Source organism: Mobula hypostoma, chromosome 6 (genome assembly GCF_963921235.1).
Source record: "Mobula hypostoma chromosome 6, sMobHyp1.1, whole genome shotgun sequence".
NCBI lineage: Eukaryota > Metazoa > Chordata > Chondrichthyes > Myliobatiformes > Myliobatidae > Mobula > Mobula hypostoma.
This window is the reverse complement of record NC_086102.1, coordinates 70,286,501-70,303,175: the sequence shown is the minus strand read 5'-3', so window position 1 is coordinate 70,303,175 and position 16,675 is coordinate 70,286,501. Positions and strand designations below refer to the sequence as shown.

General features: G+C 42.7%; 1 long non-coding RNA gene across 1 annotated transcript; it reads left to right on the top strand.

The window, feature by feature from the left end:
* Positions 1 to 1,975: 1,975 nt before the first annotated feature.
* LOC134347564 (uncharacterized) lies at positions 1,976 to 5,167 on the top strand. Its single transcript, XR_010018195.1, has 3 exons — positions 1,976 to 2,089; positions 3,469 to 3,544; positions 5,140 to 5,167. It is a non-coding gene; the product is annotated as an uncharacterized LOC134347564 (long non-coding RNA).
* Positions 5,168 to 16,675: the final 11,508 nt, after the last annotated feature.

Below are 16,675 nucleotides of genomic sequence, written 5' to 3'. Positions count from 1 at the left end.
TTCAATGCGGGGATAGAGACCCCTGTCTTTCTTTTGGAAAGAAAAATCCTGCAGAGACTGGGCACTGGGTTGGTCAAATGAAAGCATGCTATAGTGCTTCGGCAATATAGTTAAGTTTCAGGAGGGAAGAGGGAGAACAGACGACCTTGGAGAGGGGTGGCACCCGACAGAGGTCAATTGCACAGGTGTGTGGTCTGTGAGTCAGTGCAGTGTTGACCTCCCTTTTCGTGAAAACAATGGCTAAGTTGTGGTATTCCTGTGAGAGTCTGGTGAGGTTGAGAGTTTCCTCCACCGCCATGGAGATTGCAAGCAGGTGGTCCAAAAGGTGGGTCCTCAACTCAGCAGTGAACTGGATGACCAGGCGAAGTGAGGGTCTTGAGTGGAGAGCCAGGGGTAACCCGAGGTGAAGGAGTATTGTATGAGTCAATGAGGAGGAACTGGACGACTTGCAGAGCTCCCTGATGCTCATGTGCACGCTCCTACCATCCCAGACCCCAAGGGTCATCCATTAATGGCCATGATGCTAGGTAGACAGTTCAAGCTGCACACCCAGAGTCCGGTCCAGAAAGTCTCTTGCTGCACTTGAATCCAGCAGAGTCTCTTATGTCAGTACAGTTGTGGAGGAGGACAAAGTATACTGAAGTGAACCAAGCAAATATTAATTTATTTGAAATTCAGTATTTGTTTATTGGTAGTCTACTTTAGTTCAGAAGCACTTCTAATATAACTTGGGAACAACAATTTTCTTTGGATCAGAGTGTGATAAGAGCTAAAACAGAAAAGGCTATTTGATTACTATTACATATACTGCATGTCATCAATCTTTATCTGGCAGTTTGACTGGCCAGTAGTTTGCAGAATTCTGAAATGCTGAGACTGAAACCAATAAATGAAAACTATTCCATAAGGCAGACTTAAATTGGATAAAAATCATGGGAGCAAATTTACCAAGTCTTTGCAAAATGTATGGAGTTTTAATTTTTGTATATGCAGGTAGAAAATTGAGTTTCTAACCTTGCATGTTCATTTCTCGATGACTGCTACTGCTGGCAGCCAGCATGTGCCTGTGTTCTGACTGACTGGCACACCTGGGGCTTCCGCTTACAATATCAGTGTATTCCTCCTCCAATTCAACATCTATACATTCCAGCTTGAATGGTTCCCCTCCCACTATCATGTAACCTTAGAACAGCCTTCAATTATATGCAGAATATGTTGACATATATTTTGTGAATGAAAGCTGGAAAGGTTTTCTCTCTGCTTTCTGAAAGTTCAGAGCTGCCTTGAGTCGAATAGTACATCTGCAGTTTTTTCACCAGATCTATCGTGAGCGTGCATGAAAATGTGTCATTATACAGCACTTGGAATAAAAATGTGGCATAATAGCAGAAACACAAGCGATTCTGTAGATGCTGGAAATAAAGAGCAACACATACAAAATGCTAGAGGCACTCAGCATGTCAGACAGCTTCCATGGAGAGCTGTAAAGAGATGACATTTTGAGCAGAGACCCTTCATCAAGACTCACAATAACATATAGGCTTTGCCGTTATTCTTCAAGGATCCAGCAGATAGATGATTTTGCTTCTTGTCTTGCACCGGGTGCAACAACTTCTATGCACATAGCCTGTTTAATTGAACATAATCATCAACAGGTGTTGCATGGGGATGTTTGAAAAATTACTGAACTAAAGATATGTTAGGGCAGACAACCTTCAGCTTTGTCAAAGAGGTAGGTTTTGATAAGCGTCTTAAAGTAGAAAAAGGAGAAAAGGAGCAGAGAAATTTAAGGGTGGGAAATCTTGGCAGCTGAAGACAGGGCTGTCGGGGACTTGGTTAAATTTGGGGTGCAACAGGCAGAATTAGAAGAATGAGAATGCAAGCCTTGGTGTGCACCTTTGCATTCACACTATTAATACCTTTGAACATTCTTCTTTTATTTCATGGCCATTTAATGTGGAATGGAACTGTGGCCATTTGGGCTGTTTACTCACATGTACCAAGAGTCTCAGAGTTTGAAGGAGAGAGGAGCTAGCCATTTGCTCCTGAAATACTTGTCTACCAGACCTGTCTGATCAGCATTTCCCAGGTATCTATACTGAAAACTGAAGACTTTCAAAAGCCATCTCTGAAGTCTAAGCAGAATGTCCGTCTATATCTCCTAACAAAATTGTCTTTCTATAAAATGTTGCCTGCACCTTAGGGAGATGCTAGTTTGTACCCTTTTTCCAATTAGTTGCCTTGAGTGACAGAACCTCACTCCTCTGAATATTTTTCTTGTAAATGAAGACAATTACCATGATGGACAAAGGCTAAATTGCCAAGTACAGGCTGAATCTTTGCACTGTGAATAAAAAGGCAGGTGAGCCATGGCCATGTGTTTGCTTCTACTCTTCTAGATTAAATGCATAATTCAAAATGTAGAAGCCCTTCAACTTTCTTCACTATTCAATTTGGAATTGGTTGACCATCCAAATTCAATATCCTGTCCTAGGAAACACAGCAATAGAAAGTCCACAAGATCTAATTGCATGTGACTATGATCTTAATTATCCCAGAGCACTCGCATGCAGTGCTGGTTAGTTTAAGATGTGTTCTAAATGTATGTTATGATTAGGCTCTAATCAGAAACTGCTATTTAAAATATAAGTACACATATCAGAGTTTTAATCACAGCCATTGTAGTTATGATTATAAGGAATCCAGTAGCAATAGTTGGTAATGCACATACAAGGTCATACAGAGGAATTCAGACTTCCTATTGGAGGCTACCAAAATCCCACACAGACAGAGCTGTTACAATCCTTGTCAACATCTTCAGTAGCAAAATCATCAAAATGGTTTGAATCTGAAGTCTTTGACTAGTAGTAACACATTAAAAGCAACTGAAGAAGTTTGGACTAAGGCAATTGCAAGAAAAGTAGAATTTTAAACTGCTGTACATCATAGTTCATACTCCTTCAGTTGAAAACCGTCTCTAGCCTTGGAAAAATAAATTTTATGATTATAGTCCTATTTTCTTTAAATAAATTCAATCTTATAAATTTAAAGGAAACTAAAGTAGTTATTCCAATTTTCTTTCCAACTCTTCTATCTCATTAATCTCAACATCCAATTACTTTGTTCTCTGTGCATAATATAAATATAATACATATTGCCTGTTTTTGTTTCTGGATTTGGCTGTATGCCTGCGTGATGATACTTAAGACCGATTTATGGAAGATCCTTGTGGTTATTTGGCGTTATTACAAAAACCATGAATCCCCAGTAGAGAGCATCATCCTGAAACTACCTGTGCCTGCAAAACTCCTCCAGGAAACTGTACATGAAGTGAACAGCTAATGGCATCTTTCACTGCAGAAAGCAAAATACGGGCCAATGTGGTTTCCTTGACCATCTCGTATATTTAAAAAAATGTTTTAAATTGTTGTTAAAACTTTTTAAATGACAGAACGTCTGTTTTTGCAGAGACACAAATTACTATAAAGTTATCCCTGATCTTATATCGTGACAAGGGCTTCGCCATTTCCGGGACTTCTGCACGGTAATATAGATCTGCCATTACAATTGCGCGGGAGCATCCAGTGAAGTTTGGAACACGCGAGGGACTGCAGATGCTGGAGGAACTCTGTAGCATTTACCGAGGGAAATGTACATCAACGTTTTGGGCTATAGCCCTTCTTGAAGAACTGGAAAGGAAATAGGCCAGCAGCCAGAATTAAAATGTGGGGGGAGACAGAGGAGCATGAGCTGGAAGCTGATTGGTAAACCCAGGTGAAGGGGAAGGTGGGAAGGTGGGGAGGGAGGAAAAGGGAATGATGTTAGAAGGTGTGGGTGATCAGCAGGTTGTGAGGGTGGTGGAGGGGAAAGTGAAGGGGTAAAGTGGGCAGAGGGTAAAGGGAAAATACAGTTGGGGGTCAGAGTCAGATGAGAGTGTTTATTGAAAGTTAGAGAAGTAGTTATTGATACCACTAAATTGAGGACTACTAAGACATAACGTGAGGTGTTTCTCCTTCAATTTGTGTCTGGCCTCCAGAGAGCAGAGGAGGAGGCTGTGGACAGTTGTTATCAGTGTGGGAATTCCACATCTCATTTCCACACTGTTAAGTTTGCTCATGGCCTCCTCTTCTACTACGTCAAGGCCAGATGCAGATTGGAGGAGCAACACCACATATTCCATCTTTGTAGTCTCCTATCTGATGGCATCAAGATTCACACTGTCTTCCACTGTCCTCTTTGTTTTCCCTTATCCCTATGGTCCCCGTTACCCCTCCCTTCCCTTCCTTATCCTCACAACCTGCTCATCACCTTCACCTTCCTCCCACTGGCTCCACACTTCCTTGCCTTTACTCTGTGGTCTATTCTTGTCTTCTATCAGATTCCTTTCTCTTCAGCCCTTTGCCTCTTCCACATACCACCTCTCATCTTCTAACATCATTCACTTTTCTGTCTTTCCGGACCTTTATGTCTTTCCCCATCACCTGTATTCAACTATCATCCACCAAATCATGCTCGTCTCCCTCTGCTCACCCTCTTTCTTTCCAGTTCTGTTGAAGGGTCACGGTCCAAAATGTCAATTGTTCATCTCACTCAACGGATGCTGCCCATCATGCTGAGTTCCTCCAGCAATTTGTGTGTTCAGTTCTTCATATCCAAGAGGAGCTAAAGTAGGAATATTTCTTAATTCATAGATAATCCCAATTTTATTGGCTGACTGCTGGAAAAAAGTGCAGCTGTAACTCAGCATCAGAATGAGAATCAGGTTTAGTGGGTTAGTATCACTAGCATATGTCGTGAAATTTGTTTTTTTTTGCAGCAGTACAGTGCTATACATAAAATGACAATAAAGTACAATAAGAAATACATATAATTAAATAAATAATACAAAAAGAGAGCCAAATATAGTGAGGTAGTGTTCATGGGTTGGTTCATTGTCTGCTCATAAACCTGATGGTTTAGGGAAAGAATCTTTTTCCTAAAACGTTGAGTGTGTGGCGTTAGGCTCCTGTACCACCAGTTAGAAATCTCACCCAGGTACATCTGTAGAAATTTGTTATAGTCTTTGGTGACATACCAAATCTCTTCGAACTCCTAATGAAATATAGTCACTGATGCTCCTTCTTTGTAATTGCATTTCAGGATGGATTTCAGAGGTGTTGACACCCAGGAGCTCCAGACTGCTTCCTTTTCCACTGCTGATCCCTCAAAGAGGACTGGGTGAATTTTCCCTTGATTTCCACTTGCTGAAGTCCACAATCAATTCCTTGGTCTTATTGCCATTGAGTATAAAGTTATTGTTCAAACCTATTCAACCAGCTGATCTACCTTCCTCCTGTATGCCTCCTTGTCACCATCTGAGCTTATCTACCATTAACAATTGTGTCATTGGCAAATTTTAGATGGCATTTAGCTGTGCCTAGCCACACAGTCATGGGTTTAGAGAGAGAGTACAGCATTGGGCAAAGCATGCACCGGTGCTGATTGTTAGCAAGGAGCAGATGTGCTTTCTGATCTGGACTGACGGTGGCCTCCCTATGTGGAAGTCAAGGATTCAGTTGCAGATGGAAGTACAGAGGCCCAGGTTTTGAAACCTGTAGATTAGTACCTGCCTATCCCCAGCTGAACAGAATTAGAAGCCAAGGTCTGTATTTTCTTAAGTTTCATATATAAGGTAACTTACACTCAAAGCACTGTAAAGCTTCTTCCTTGGACATGAACAGAAAATGAGACACTCTGCTTCCTAATATTCAGCAATGTCCTTGGTATCTCATTTGTGCAGATAGACGGCATTGTGCCATATCCAATGCCTGACACTAATCTGTCCTACTTTTAATTCAAGGCAGAAACTACAAAGGTTGCTCTGAAATTGAGATTGCTAGTCATCACCAGAGGCTTAGAGAGTTATTCAGTGAAGAGACCTCTATTAATCAATTTCAACCTTTTTTTTGGTCTATTAGGTACAAATTAAATTCTTCCCCATGCTATCAAAACCATGCCAATTCGTTATAAGCAGAAATTCTTTTTTACCTTATCTAGAGTGAACACTCTCCATGAAGGGATAAACTCAGTTTGGTTAATCAGCAAAGACTGAGGCAGGATGACAGAAGCAAAGAACTGCAACTTCTACTGTATGTCTACCTGGAGCTGAGTACAGGAAATCCTTCCATCCTTTTCTTCTTTGAATATCTGATTAGTGAGTTAGCATGGCGTGGCATTCTTAAGAGTGCCCTGATACTTTGTGGAGCTGACTAATTTAAGTATAGGAACATGATACCAGCCCTAAAGGACCAATTTGATTCCTATCTTCTTCAACAAGAATGATGTCTTCAGCTCTACCAGCTGCATAAATTTGCCAAGGTCAATTTCTTCATATCTCAAACAGTTCAAATGATCTGAGAGACAAATTCATAGATCCTGGATAAGAAATAACCCTCTCAGGGGATCCAAAGGTAACAGCTGATATAACAAGACAAAGAAAATAGCTTTATGTAAAGGCATCATGGTAGCATAGTGGTTAGTATGGGGTGTTGAAGATCAGAGTACAATCCTGGCATCCTATTTAAGAAGTCTCTGTATGTCCTCCCTGTGGAATGATGGGTTTTCTCCAGGTGCTCCTGTCTCCTCCCACAGTCCAACGACACTCTGGGTAGGATAATTGATCATTGTAAATTATTGCATGGTTAGGAGTGGGTTAAATTGGAGTTGTCAGGGGTTGCTGGGTGGCATGGCTTAAAGGGCCAATTCTGTGCTGTATCTGTAAATAAAAAATAAAATAAAAAAAAACACCGCGGATTAAAACAAGTAACAAATCTACATTGATTATAGCACTAGACATGAATATTTGCATTGTTTTCAAATAGTGATTCCAAAATAACAAGGATTTTATGCATCATATTTATTTACATCTACCATAAACGCTGCCCGGGCAGGATGAAAAACATTATCAAGGATGTATCTCACCCTAACCATGGACTTTTTACTCTCCTCCCATCCGGTAGGCGCTACAGGAGCCTCCGCTCCCTCACCAGCAAGCACAGGAAGAGCTTCTTCCCTGAGGCTGTGACCCTGCTGAACCTCACATCACAGTGCTAAGCAGTATTGCACCCATGTTGTACTGTCTCAGTACTTATATATTTGTGTGCTGTAGCACTTACTTTTTATTCGCAGTTATTTTGTAAGTAACACTATTCTTTTGTATTTCTGGCTAGATGCTAACTGCATTTCATTGGCTTTGTATCTGTACTTGGCACAATGACAATAAAGTTGAATCTAATCTAATCTAATCTAATCTAATATTTATGAGCAAGTGAAAAGCTGCCATGAAAATGCTAGCAATTTTGGCTTTTAAAATATTGGATAGATTTACAACTGTCATCACAGTGCAGATATACAAAGTTATGCAGTGAGTTAAACACCTTTCCAAAAATTACCTGAGACCGATGCTTCCTTCAGGGTTTTTAATAAGATCTTACTTGTGAAAAGGTATTGCTGTTTAAGGGGCAAGTAAGGAGTGGATGGAGATAGATACCTTTCCACTGTGTACTTCTATTTGAAATCCAATTTAATTGGTGCAGGAAATGATATAAAAAATTCAGCTTGCATACAGAGGCGATGTTCATACAAAACAAACTGCATACAGATGAACTGCGCCTCGAGAGGCAAGAACATGTCCTACCTAGCATTCAGAGCAGGTCAAACTTAACTATTGAAAAATAAAGTCAAATAATCATTTCATTAAGTATTTGGTAAAGAAAGGATAATCTCAGAGTCTGGTCTTGAAAGCAGTCTTTGTACACAGTCTTTAAGCATTCTCATGTCGAACATACCGGCCTTGATGATTTTCTTGATGGGAATCAGTGAGAAAAGCTGGGCCAGTTAACCATGAAGAGAGGGTGAGCTGATTAGCTTGGAGCCCCCTTCTGGCTTGATCAGCCAGGTGGAGATTAGTTCCATTAGCTCTTCCCGTTTGGTTGCCTTATGTGTTGCATCCTATTATGTACATAAACATCGAATCTCCTTGCTTCATTAAAATATATAACCTGCTATGTTTTGTAACTCCAAAACATAAAACTAATTGAAAGAAAAACAAGGGAGCCCGAGAGATGTGGGTAAACTTCATTTTCTTTTTTAGGTGATGTGTGCACTTATAATGATGTGGTGGTGTAATGACGTTTCCCATTCATGTACTTTTACATTATAACCACAATAAATTATTTAAACAACAAAGAATGCTTAATCAGACAATATATTTAAAATATTACTCGAATATTACTGAAATATTAAATACTCAACTCTCCTGCCTGTTTAGCTATAAAGCAGCTCATTATAGAATGCATCTCAACTCAAATATATAACATATTGTTTTCAGTCATTTATATACTATATTGTAGTGGGCACATGGCCAAGTGGTTAAGGCATTAGACTAGTGATCTGAAGGTCGTTAGTTCAAGCCCCAGCCGAGGCAGCATGTTGTGTCCTTGAGCAAGGCAGTTAACCACACAGTGCTCTGCGATGACACTGGTGCCAAGCTGTATCGGCCCTTGGACAACATCGGTGTCATGGAGAGGGGAGACTTGCAGCATGGGCAACTGCCAGTCTTCATACAACCTTGCCCAGGCCTGCGCCCTGGAGAGTGAAGAGTGTGCAGATCCATGGTCTCGCAAGACTAACGGATGCCTTTATTATTATAGTATTATTACTATATTGTATACATCCACAGCATAGTAAATTTGAAATTGCTCCATTCAGGCCTAAAGATTTAATTGCTGTGGAGGATTTCTTACTCTTATGGGATAACGTCTTTCCTGACAGCGGGTTAATCTGCTTGGCAGGTGAGACTTGTGGTTGTGAAGCAATCTCAGGTTCTGAGAGCTCCGTGGTGGTTGTAGAAGTTGACTCTGGGACTGCAGGAAGTGGTTCTGACAGCTCTGGACACCTTTCTTCTGGACGTGTCAGCATCGCCGACAGTGCATGGCAAGCTGTTTGACCTGCTGATCTGTGGCAGGCCACCAGACAAAGCACGATGCAAAGGCTTTGGGGTGTTCACGCCCATCACTCATAACGTGTGACATGGCTGCACCTATACCGTAAGACAAGGCGTCAAAGGCAAGCTTCTTGGATAAAGTGGATTATAATTGTGAGGACAGTTTCTGACATTACCATTTAATTTGCCTTTTGGAAAGCCACCTCACACTGCTTTGTCCATTGCCATTTCTTCCTGATCTGTAGTCATGAGTTAAATGAGTGGAGCACAATACCCACTTTTGGCAGGAACCTGTTATAATAATTGACAAAACCTAAAAAAAACTGCAAGTACATCCACCACTGCTTGAATTTTCTCAGCACACTTACAGTATGTAATCCTTTCGCATCAATAGTGTTACAACAGTAAATGATGTTTGGTTTAAAGAATTCACACTTGTTCCATGCTCTGAATCCATAATCTTCTGATCTTTTTAACACTGTCTTGAAATTTTGGAGATATTCCTTTTCATCCTTGCCAGTAATGATCATGTCATCCAGGTAATACTGAGTGTCTGGACATTCTTGCAGCACATGGTCCATGGCTTTCTGCCAGAGTTCAGGTACAGATGCTACTCCAAAAATAAGCCTATTATAGCGATAAAGCCCTTTGTGATTGTTTATGGTAAGAAATATTTTGATCTCTCTTCCATCTCCATCTGCAGGTAGGCCTCAGCTAAGTCTACTTAGCTGTTTTCCTTACTTTTCTTCCTTTGTTTTCTTACTTAGTTTTCCTCCAGAAAAATTTGCAAAGATATTCTCTATCCTGAGCAGGGGGTAAAGATCTACTTTCAGTACTGAGTTGATGATGATCTTAAAATCACTACAGATCCTGACAGATCCGTGTTGCTTGGACCACTGACCCCATGGGCTACGTTCAACATTGCAAAGAATTCCTTCAGGCTCCATGCAATCTAGCTCACTGGCTACATCATCACTATTGATGGTATAAGGAACTGCGCAGGTTTTGTAAAACTTGGGTGTTTCATTTAACACAGTTTTGACTGCAATCATTAAAATAGTGGATATTTCAGCGGATATATGCCCACAGCCCAGATGAACTGTTGATTCAGGTTTTACATACTGTTTAAGTATCAGGGAAAGCTGCAATCTTGGAACGGCAGTGCCTAAGAAGAATAATGTGAGCTGCCTTAATGACTGTCGCCTGGTAGCACTCACATCTACAGTGATGAAATGCTTTGAGAGGTTGGTCATGACTAGACTGAACTCCTGCCTCAGCAAGGACCTGGACTCATTGCAATTTGCCTATCACCACAATAGGTCAATGGCAGATGCAACCTCAATGGCTCTCCACATGGGTTTCGACCACCTGGACAACAGAAACACTGACGTCAAGGTGCTGTTCATTGACTATAGCTCAGCATTTAATACCATCATTCTCTCAAACCTGATTGAGAAGTTGCAGAACCTGGTCCTCTGCACCTCCCTCTGTAATTGGATCCTCAACTTCCTAACCAGAAGACCACAATCTGTGTGGATTGGTGATAACACATTCTCCTCGCTGACTATCAACACTGGTGCACCTCAGGGGTGTGTGCTTAGCTCACTGCTCTACTCTCTATATACACACGACTGTGAGGCTAGGCATAGCTCAAATACCATCTGTAAATTTGCTGATGATGCAACCATCATTGGAAGAATCTCAGGTGGTGACGAGAGGGCATACATGAGTGAGATATGCCAATTAGTGGAGTGGTGCCACAGCAACAACCTGGCACTCAACGAAAGCTGATTGTGGACTTCAGGAAGGGAAAGACAAAGGAACATATACCAATCCTCATAGAGGGATTAGAAGTGGAGAGAGTGAGCAGCTTCAAGTTCCTGGGTGTCAAGATCTCTGAGGATCTAACCTGATCCCACCATATCGATGTAGTTATAAAGAAGGCAAGACAGCGGCTATACTTTATTAGGACATCTTTAGGGAGCGGTGTCTCAGAAATGCAGTGTCCATTATTAAGGACCTCCAGCACCCAGGGCATGCCCTATTCTCACTGTTACCATCAGGTAGGAGGTACAGAAGCCTGAAGGCACACACTCAGCGATCCAGGAACAGCTTCTTCCCCTCTGCCATCCGATTCTTAAACGGACATTGAATCTTTGGACACCACCTCACTTTTTTTTAATACACAGTATTTCTATCTTCACACGTTTTTAAAAAATCTATTCAATATACGTAATTGATTTATTTATTTATTATTATTTTTATTTTTATTTTTTTTTCTCTGCTAGATTACGCATTGCAATGAATTGCTGCTGCTAAGTTAACAAATCTCACGCCACATACCAGTGATTAATAAACCTGATTCTGACCAAATGGCAGGCAAAGACGTCACTTACGTTCGGACCAAATATGACATGATGGGAGTGGATCTGCCTGGTACCATTGGGGTCCCAGGATAGGCGGGCCCTGGACTGTCCATACTTCGAGAGAAAAGGGGAGTGTAGGTGAGGGTACTGAATTGGAAGCTGAGTGTTCTGTAGCTGAGGGTGGAGACTTTAAAGACAAGTTGCTCTTGTTCCTGCAGAGTGAGGAAAAGAAGCGGAAAGGTCTAATGAGTCTTCCAGCAGGGGGTGAAAATTCTGAGCTGGTATCGGCAATTATGTCCCTGGTGGATAAATGGTAAACTGCACTGGCAGAGAGTCAAAGTTATCGCGGGCTGAGAATATTCTCAGGAAGTGAAGCCCACTCCAAGTGGGAGGAGGAATATGAAACTTGGGCAGAGCAAACATCTCAGATGCTGGATGAGTGACAGTGCTCTGGTGATGTAAAAAGGCAATGACTGGTAGAGAGTCTAAAAGAGGTGGTGAACCCCTTTGTTACTTCTGCGGGCTCCATGCAAGCATCAGAAAGTGATTTTGGCATGCCGGCAGCCCAATGGAGCTTATGATGAGGTTCAGGAGCATGCTTGAGGAGAAAGGGGAGAAACATTCTGCCTACGTTTTTTGACTAGAGAGACAGCTGCTTTGCTTGTGGTGTAAAGAGGCGTTTCAACTGGCTGATGTGAATCAATTAAAGATGGGCCAAGTGGTGAAGGGCACACAGTCATGTGTTGTGATTGCTTTAAGTCTCTGAATGTCTTGTAAGACGTGCTCCCCGCCCTTGTTTGTTGTGCTGATCAGAGAAGTTATATAGGCATCTGTTAGTCTCATGAGACCATGGATTTGCACCTTGGAAAGTTTCCAGGGCGCAGGCCTGGGCAAGGTTGTATGGAAGACTGGCAGTTGCCCATGCTGTAAGTTTCTCCTCTCCACACCACCGATGTTGCCCAAGGGAAGGGCATTAGGACCCATACAGCTTGGCACCAGTATCGTCACAGAGCAATGTGTGGTTAAGTGCCTTGCTCAAGGACACACACACTGGCTCAGCCAAGGCTTGAACTAGCAACCTTAAAATCACTAAACGAATACCTTAACCACTTGGCCACATGCTAACACAATCAGAGAAGTAAGAGAGGAGGAAAACGCAATCGAGGAATGGGAGGCCTCCGTCAGTAGGGCACAGTCCTCTGGAGTCTCCTCTGTTGTTAAAGCGACCACTCAATGCCCTAGAGCTCTGGGGCCTTAATACAGATGACCTGTATGATGGTTACTTGTTATTGAAGCTGGAGTTTTCGGAGGCAGATGTGGGATTAGCTGAGGTCGTTGGTATGTTAGTGTTGGTCTGTCCTAACCCCGTTGAGAAGGGTGAAGCTTCAATTCTTATGAGAACAAATACTCCAATACGAGAAAGCTAGTGGGAGACAGCAAGGAGGGAACTGGAGAAAACTTTCTGAAAACCTTGTCCATTCACCTGGTGTTCAGAGCTGTTTTTGAGAAAGTGCAAGCCCATCCTAGGCTGGATGATGAACACAAATAAGGAACTATGTGGTACATCCCTTGTGTTATGGCCTGGAGCTAGAATAGCTAGAGTGATGGGAAACTGGTGGATGCTCTGAAAGACGACGAAGCGGAGTCATGCTTACTTGCTGGGGTATTGGTGAGATGTCAACTGCAGAAGCCATCGGTTGTACAAGTAACCAGGATGACAGCAATTCTGTGGAACACTTCGGAGAGGGAGGTCACCCTCAGTCAGGGAATGCCGATGGCACATCTTTTTCCAGTGACTGTAATGTCCAGTTTTCCTATGAGAAAAGCAGGAGAGAGACCATCTCCTGGTTCAGGAAAGTCAGTCAATTTTGGTGACTCCCTGGTACCTGGAAGTTGAAAAAGGAAACAAGAGGAGATATGATCAAAAGATTAGGTTCTCCCAACTGATGCCTGGAGACAGAGTTCCAATGGGGAATTTGGGGCTACCAGGGAAGCATAAATTGGCTGATCCCTGGCTGGCTGTGTCTTATTTAGTGGAGAGACAGATGCCAAATGTGCCAGTTTTTCGTGTGAAGCCAGAAGATGGGAATGGGGCTGTCAAAATTCTCCATCGGATCCACCTTTTACTTCTAGGACAAGAAGTTGGTGTGACCCAGAGCCTGACATGGACCCTGCACCTAGTAGGAGGACTCTGCACCGAAGTGGGAGAACAGAGAGACAATCAGTGGAGAGACCTGAAGGAGACGGAATGTTGTATGGACTCTGAGGATGAGGAAATGGGGGCTGTGGTATATGTAACCTTGTGCAAGCTCCCCAATAATTGATAAAGAGATTCCCAAAGCTTCCCATGCTGATGCAGATGTAGTGGGCGGTGGGGGGGGGGGTGGGATAGCAATGGACAGGCAGGCCTGTGGCTGGACAATGAAGGTTACTTTGGGCTCCAAAGTGACTAGGATGGAGCTGAGCGCAGTCCAGTGACCTGAGTTGCATGAGTAATGGTCGGGGAATGCCTCTCCAAGTAGACAGGAAAGATTTCGAGGAATGTCTGAGACTGAAGAAGTGTATGTTGTGATAAGGAAGTCTCAAAGAGTCAGGAAAACCCCATATAGGCTGGCCTATGACACACTGGGGAAACCGAGTGTTGTGTCTACCCCCCTAATGAGATATGTCACTACCATTTACAAATGGATTGGAGGTCTTGACATCACGATATTCCTTTGAAAACTGTGTTATTCATGATGGGTTGATAAATTTCAAAGTCATGAGGACATGATCATTTTTGGTGGGGGGGGGGCGGGGAGAGTATAATGCCCTGGAAAAGATTTTACTGCTAATTTTGTAGAGTGTTTCATGTAGAGGCTTTCTGTAGAAGCAATGTGTTCTGCTGGCAGTGTTTTGGTCATCATTAAAGATAAGGGATACTTAGGAATATTGTGTCATCCAATCAGGTTGGTGGAACTGGGTGAAGGTTCTAGAAAATGCTGGGGAAAGGTTTTGTGACAGACGCTGAGGTGAGCCCAAGGACGTTTTTCAGTGGGAGATGGAGGGAGATGAAGTTCGAGAGAACCAGACATAAAATTCAACCCAGTGGGAATGCGTGATCTAACAAAGCCCAAGAGGGGGAATTCTACTGGAGGTCGGTGCATAGGAGTTGGCTTCGTGAGCACACTGGACACGTTGGCTTTTGGAAGATTTGAGATCCAACTTATGCACATTTGACTGTTTAATTACGATGGGCCTTCTTGTTTTTATTCCTTTCTTTTCTTTAATAAGTAAACCTTCCTAAATAAACTTCCTTTATAATTGTGTGCAGTGTACAGTTTGTTACTTCTTGCCGACAGGCGTTTGCATGGAGGGAGTAAATTACACAGTATTCACACAAATTGGGGTTTGGGTGGGCAAGACACCCCACTCTCACAGGTTGGGCAGGACGCAAGTCATATTGACCCTAGATGTACGGAATCTGATAAAGGTGACTTTCACATCACTGAAGTCAGTGGGTGCTAGCAAAGGGCTAACAAGCCACATCTGTAGAGACCCCAAATAATAAGGGATTTCACTACTTGTCAGCAGCAGCCAACGAGAATAAACCCCCTTTATTCTGACACCTTGTCTCTTGCAATCAGCCAATTTTCTATCTCTGCTAGTAAATCTCCTGTAATATCATGGGTTCTTATCTAGTTAAGCAGCCTCTTGTGTGGCACCTTGTCAAATGTCTTCTGAAAATCCAAGCACACAACATCCACTGACTTTCCTTTGTCTATTTCTTCAAAGAATTGCAACAGATTTGTCAGGCAGGATTTCCCCTTAAGGAAATTTCGACTTTGGCTACTTTATGATGTGCCTCCAAGTACCCTGAAATTTCATCTTTAATAATGGACTCCAACTCTATTTCCATCTTTAATATCTCTATTTTTCCCTTTCAGGGTTGTTTTGAAGACCCTGACCTGGAGTTACATGCTGACTACGGTTCTTTGCGGGAATGGGATCTGCTCTTGGCGTTTCATGAATGGCCGTTAATCGGCATGCCAAGAGGACCAAGATTTCGTGGCTCTGGAGACAGGGGGATTGGAGGTCGGTGTCTGGGCAGGAGATCTATGTGTCATGGGAGATGGAAGATCACTGGCTGTGTGCCCAGAGACCCGAGACCTTTTGGCAGAGAGCTTGGAAAAAGCGATGCAACGGACTTTTAACATTGTAAACCAGTGAGTTGTTTGTTATGTTTCCCCTCTGGCTGTGAAATGGACACATCTCTTTCCCCCTTATTAGGAAGAGAGAGAGCCTGTGGTATGTTGAATACCGGGTGGACTAGTAGTCTTTGGGTACTGCAGGTCTGTGTCTTTGCTCACTCTTGAGTGCTCTCTGGTGGGTGCTGATGCTTTTTTTTGCCGGTGGGAGGAGAGGGAATTGTTGCTTGCTGCCGCTTACGCACGAGTGGCAGGGGAACTTGGAGGGACTTCGGAGTTCTAACATTTAACTGTTGTTCATTCTTTGGGAGCACTTCTCTGTTTTTTGTGGATGGTTGCAAAGAAAAAGCACTTCAGGATGTATACTGTATACATTTCTCTGACATTAAATGTACCTTTGAAACCCTTGAACATCTTCCCAACCACTGAAGTCAGGATAACTAGCTTCTAATTTCCTTCCTTTTGCCTCCATCCCTTCTCAAAGAGTGGAGTGTTAGTTGCAATTTTCAATCCTCTGGAACCATTCAGCCTCAGAATCGAGTACATCTATTTAGAACAGAGATTAGGAAAAAGTTCTTAAGCCAGAGGGTGGTCAATCTATGGAATTCATTGCTACAAATGGCTGTGCAGTCCAAGTCAAGGCAGAGGCTGATGGGTTCTTGATTAATCAGGCTGCTGAAGGTTATGGGGAGATGGCAGGAGAATTGGGTTGAGAGAGATAATAAATCAGCCATGATGGAAAGGCAGAGCAAAATGGGCAGAATGGCCTAATTCTGCTCCTATGTCTTCTGGTCTAACGGTTGAATGGAGGTAAGAATGTCAGAGCGCATGTTTTGATCTTCTCTTTCATACAAATTCTACTCTCACAGGGTCTGAAATGACTTGCATGCCCTTTCTCCAGGTCATGATTCTTAAAGGTGGGCCGATAAGCACCATCGAGGCAGACTTCACCCACTGTGACCCAACCCAGGTCCAGGCATTGGACAAAAGGTGCACTATGCAGACCATTGTGCTGTTCATGTTTCTTATGCGCATGGATGGAGCCTCTGCCAGGCAACAGTAGAATCGCAGTGGAAGAGTCAAGTGGGGGAACCTTGTCAGCTATGACATTCAGATGTGAATGACCACTTGCAGCTTCA